Genomic DNA, 5422 nt, shown 5'->3' with positions numbered 1-5422 from the left:
TGAAAACAATTTGTAGCTTCATTTTCCGTTGTTTAAAATTAGAATCAACTTGTAGTTTCATTCTTGACTCGTTTGAGCCTGGAAACAACTTGTTGCTTCATTATTGGTTAGATTGAAGTTGGAAACAACTTGTAGCTTCATTCCAGACTCGTTTGAAGTTGAAAACAATTTGTAGCTTTCATTTTCAGTTGTTTTAAAATTGGAATCAACTTGTAGCTTCATTCCAGACTCGTTTGAAGTTGAACACAACTTGTAGCTTCATTTTCGGTTGTTTAAAATTAGAATCAACTTGTAGTTTCATTCTTGACTCGTTTGAGCCTGTAAACAACTTGTTGCTTCATTATTGGCTAGATTGAAGTTGGAAACAACTTGTAGCTTCATTCTAGACTCGTTTGAAGTGAAAACAATTGTAGCTTCATTTTCGGTTGTTTAAAATTAGAATCAACTTGTAGTTTCATTCTTGACTCGTTTGAGCCTGTAAACAACTTGTTGCTTCATTATTGGCTTAGATTGAAGTTGGAAACAACTTGTAGCTTCATTCTAGACTCGTTTGAAGTTGAAAACAACTTTGTAGCTTTTTTCATTTTCGGTTTCATTCTTGACTCGTTTGAGCCTGTAAACAACTTGTTGCTTCATTAGTGGCTTAGATTGAAGTTGGAAACAACTTGTAGCTTCATTCCAGACTCGTTGAAGTGGAAACAATTTGTAGCTTCATTTTCGGTTGTTTAAAATTAGAATCAACTTGTAGTTTCATTTTTGACTCGTTTGAGCCCGGAAACAACTTGTTGCTTCATTATTGGCTGGATTGAAGTTGGAAACAATTGTAGCTTCATTCCAGACTCGTTTGAAGTTGAAACAACTTGTAGCTTCATTTTCAGTTGTTTAAAATTAGAATCAACTTGTAGTTTCATTCTTGACTCGTTTGAGCCTGTAAACAACTTGTTGCTTCATTATTGGCTAGATTGAAGTTGGAAACAACTTGTAGCTTCATTCTAGACTCGTTTGAAGTTGAAAACAACTTGTAGCTTCATTTTCGGTTGTTTTAAATTAGAATCAACTTGTAGTTTCATTCTTGACTCGTTTGAGCCCGGAAACAACTTGTTGCTTCATTACTGGCTGGATTGAAGTTGGAAACAACATGTAGCTTCATTACAGACTCGTTTGAAGTTGAAAACAACTTGTAGCTTCATTTTCAGTTGTTTAAAATTAGAATCAACTTGTAGTTTCATTCTTGACTCGTTTGAGCCTGTAAACAACTTGTTGCTTCATTATTGGCTGGATTGAAGTTGGAAACAACTTGTAGCTTCATTCCGGACTCGTTTGAAGTTGGAACACAACTTGTAGCTTCATTTTCGGTTGTTTAAAATTAGAATCAACTTGTAGTTTCATTCTTGACTCGTTTGAGCCTGTAAACAACTTGTTGCTTCATTATTGGTTAGATTGAAGTTGGAACAACTGTAGTTTCATTCTAGACTCGTTTGAAGTGGAAAACAATTTGTAGCTTCATTTTCAGTTGTTTAAAATTAGAATCAACTTGTAGTTTCATTCTTGAATCGTTTGAGCCCGGAAACAACTTGTTGCTTCATTATTGGCTGGATTGAAGTTGGAAACAACATGTAGCTTCATTCCAGACTCGTTTGAAGTTGAAAACAACTTGTAGCTTCATTTTCAGTTGTTTAAATTAGAATCAACTTTTAGGTTTCATTCTTGACTCTTTTGAGCCTGTAAACAACTTGTTGCTTTATTACTGGCTGGATTGAAGTTGGAAACTTGTAGCTTCATTCCAGACTCGTTTCAAGTTGAAAACAACTTGTAGCTTCATTTTCGGTTGTTTAAAATTAGAATCAACTTTAGTTTCATTCTTGACTCGTTTGAGCCTGTAAACAACTTGTTGCTTCATTATTGGTTGGATTGAAGTTGGAAACAACTTGTAGTTTCATTCTAGACTCGTTTGAAGTGGAAAACAATTTGTAGCTTCATTTTTCATTTTCAGTTTTAAATTAGAATCAACTTGTAGTTTCATTCTTGACTCGTTTGAGCCTGAAACAACTTGTTGCTTCATTATTGGCTGGATTGAAGTTGGAAACAACATGTAGCTTCATTCCAGACTCGTTTGAAGTTGAAAACAACTTGTAGCTTCATTTTCAGTTGTTTAAAATTAGAATCAACTTGTAGTTTCATTCTTGACTCGTTTGAGCCTGTAAACAACTTGTTGCTTCATTATTGGCTAGATTGAAGTTGGAAACAACTTGTAGCTTCATTCTAACTCGTTTGAAGTGAAAACAATTTGTAGCTTCATTTTCGGTTGTTTAAAATTAGAATCAACTTGTAGTTTCATTCTTGACTCGTTGAGCCTGTAAACAACTTGTTGCTTCATTATTGGCTAGATTGAAGTTGGAAACAACTTGTAGCTTCATTCTAGACTCGTTTGAAGTTGAAAACAATTTGTAGCTTCATTTTCAGTTGTTTAAAATTAGAATCAACTTGTAGCTTCATTCTTGACTCGTTTGAAGTTGAACAACAACTTGTAGCTTCATTTTCGGTTGTTTAAAATTGAAACAACTTGTAGTTTCATTCTTGACTCGTTTGAGCCCGGAAACAACTTGTTGCTTCATTATTGGTTGATTGAAGTTGGATAAAACTTGTAGCTCCATTCTAGACTCGTTTGAAGCTGAAAACATTTTAGCTTCATTTTCCGTTGTATAAAATTAGAATCAACTTGTAGTTCATTCTTGACTCGTTTGAGCCTGGAAAACACTTGTTGCTTCTTATGGTTAGTTGAAGTTGGAAACAACTTGTAGCTTCATTCCAGACTCGTTTGAAGTTGAAAACAACTTGTTGCTTCATTTTCAGTTTGTTTGAAATTGAAACAACTTGTAGCTTCATTCCAGACTCGTTTGAAGTTGAAAACAACTTGTAGCTTCATTTTCGGTTGTTTAAAATTAGAATCAACTTGTAGTTTCATTCTTGACTCGTTTGAGCCTGAAACAACTTGTTGCTTCATTATTGGCTAGATTGAAGTTGGAAACAACTTGTAGCTCCATTCTAGACTCGTTTGAAGTTGAAAACAATTTGTAGCTTCATTTTCGGTTGTTTAAAATTAGAATCAACTTGTAGTTTCATTCTTGACTCGTTTGAGCCTGTAAACAACTTGTTGCTTCATTATTGGTTAGATTGAAGTTGGAAACAACTTGTAGCTTCATTCTAGACTCGTTTGAAGTGGAAAACAATTTGTAGCTTCATTTTCGGTTTCATTCTTGACTCGTTTGAGCCTGTAAACAACTTGTTGCTTCATTATTGGTTAGATTGAAGTTGGAAACAACTTGTAGCTTCATTCTAGACTCGTTTGAAGTGGAAAACAATTTGTAGCTTCATTTTCAGTTGTTTAAAATTAGAATCAACTTGTAGTTTCATTCTTGACTCGTTTGAGCCTGTAAACAACTTGTTGCTTCATTATTGGCTAGATTGAAGTTGGAAACAACTTGTAGCTTCATTCTAGACTCGTTTGAAGTGGAAAAAATTGTAGCTTCATTTTCGGTTGTTTAAAATTAGAATCAACTTGTAGTTTCATTCTTGACTCGTTTGAGCCCGGAAACAACTTGTTGCTTCATTACTGGCTGGATTGAAGTTGGAAACAACATGTAGCTTCATTACAGACTCGTTTGAAGTTGAAAACAACTTGTAGCTTCATTTTCAGTTGTTTAAAATTAGAATCAACTTGTAGTTTCATTCTTGACTCGTTTGAGCCTGTAAACAACTTGTTGCTTCATTATTGGCTGGATTGAAGTTGGAAACAACTTGTAGCTTCATTCCAGACTCGTTTGAAGTGGAAACAACTTGTAGCTTCATTTTCGGTTGTTTAAAATTAGAATCAACTTGTAGTTTCATTCTTGACTCGTTTGAGCCTGTAAACAACTTGTTGCTTCATTATTGGTTAGATTGAAGTTGGAAACAACTTGTAGCTTCATTCTAGACTCGTTTGAAGTGGAAAACAATTTGTAGCTTCATTTTCAGTTGTTTAAAATTAGAATCAACTTGTAGTTTCATTCTTGACTCGTTTGAGCCCGGAACAACTTGTTGCTTCATTATTGGCTGGATTGAAGTTGGAAACAACATGTAGCTTCATTCCAGACTCGTTTGAAGTTGAAAACAACTTGTAGCTTCATTTTCAGTTGTTTAAAATTAGAATCAACTTGTAGTTTCATTCTTGACTCGTTTGAGCCTGTAAACAACTTGTTGCTTTATTACTGGCTGGATTGAAGTTGGAAACAACTTGTAGCTTCATTCCAGACTCGTTTGAAGTTGAAAACAACTTGTAGCTTCATTTTCGGTTGTTTAAAATTAGAATCAACTTGTAGTTTCATTCTTGACTCGTTTGAGCCTGTAAACAACTTGTTGCTTCATTATTGGTTGGATTGAAGTTGGAAACAACTTGTAGCTTCATTCTAGACTCGTTTGAAGTGGAAAACAATTTGTAGCTTCATTCTCATTTTCAGTTGTTTAAAATTAGAATCAACTTGTAGTTTCATTCTTGAATCGTTTGAGCCCAGAAACAACTTGTTGCTTCATTATTGGCTGGATTGAAGTTGGAAACAACATGTAGCTTCATTCCAGACTCGTTTGAAGTTGAAAACAACTTGTAGCTTCATTTTCAGTTGTTTAAAATTAGAATCAACTTGTAGTTTCATTCTTGACTCGTTTGAGCCTGTAAACAACTTGTTGCTTCATTATTGGCTAGATTGAAGTTGGAAACAACTTGTAGCTTCATTCCAGACTCGTTTGAAGTTGAAAACAATTTGTAGCTTCATTTTCGGTTGTTTAAAATTAGAATCAACTTGTAGTTTCATTCTTGACTCGTTTGAGCCTGTAAACAACTTGTTGCTTCATTATTGGCTAGATTGAAGTTGGAAACAACTTGTAGCTTCATTCTAGACTCGTTTGAAGTTGAAAACATTTGTAGCTTCATTTTCAGTTGTTTAAAATTAGAATCAACTTGTAGTTTCATTCCAGACTCGTTGAGTTGAACACAACTTGTAGCTTCATTTTCGGTTGTTTAAAATTAGAATCAACTTGTAGTTTCATTCTTGACTCGTTTGAGCCCGGAAACAACTTGTTGCTTCATTATTGGCTTGATTGAAGTTGGATACAACTTGTAGCTTCATTCTAGACTCGTTTGAAGCTTGAAAACAACTTGTAGCTTCATTTTCCGTTGTATAAAATTAGAATCAACTTGTAGTTTCATTCTTGACTCGTTTGAGCCTGGAAACAACTTGTTGCTTCATTAATGGTTAGATTGAAGTTGGAAACAACTTGTAGCTTCATTCCAGACTCGTTTGAAGTTGAAAACAACTTGTAGCTTCATTTTCAGTTTTTTAAAATTAGAATCAACTTGTAGCTTTCATTCCACTCGTTTGAAGTTGAA

Source organism: Daucus carota, chromosome 7 (genome assembly GCF_001625215.2).
Source record: "Daucus carota subsp. sativus chromosome 7, DH1 v3.0, whole genome shotgun sequence".
Lineage (NCBI taxonomy): Eukaryota > Viridiplantae > Streptophyta > Magnoliopsida > Apiales > Apiaceae > Daucus > Daucus carota.
This window is presented reverse-complemented; position numbering follows the sequence as displayed.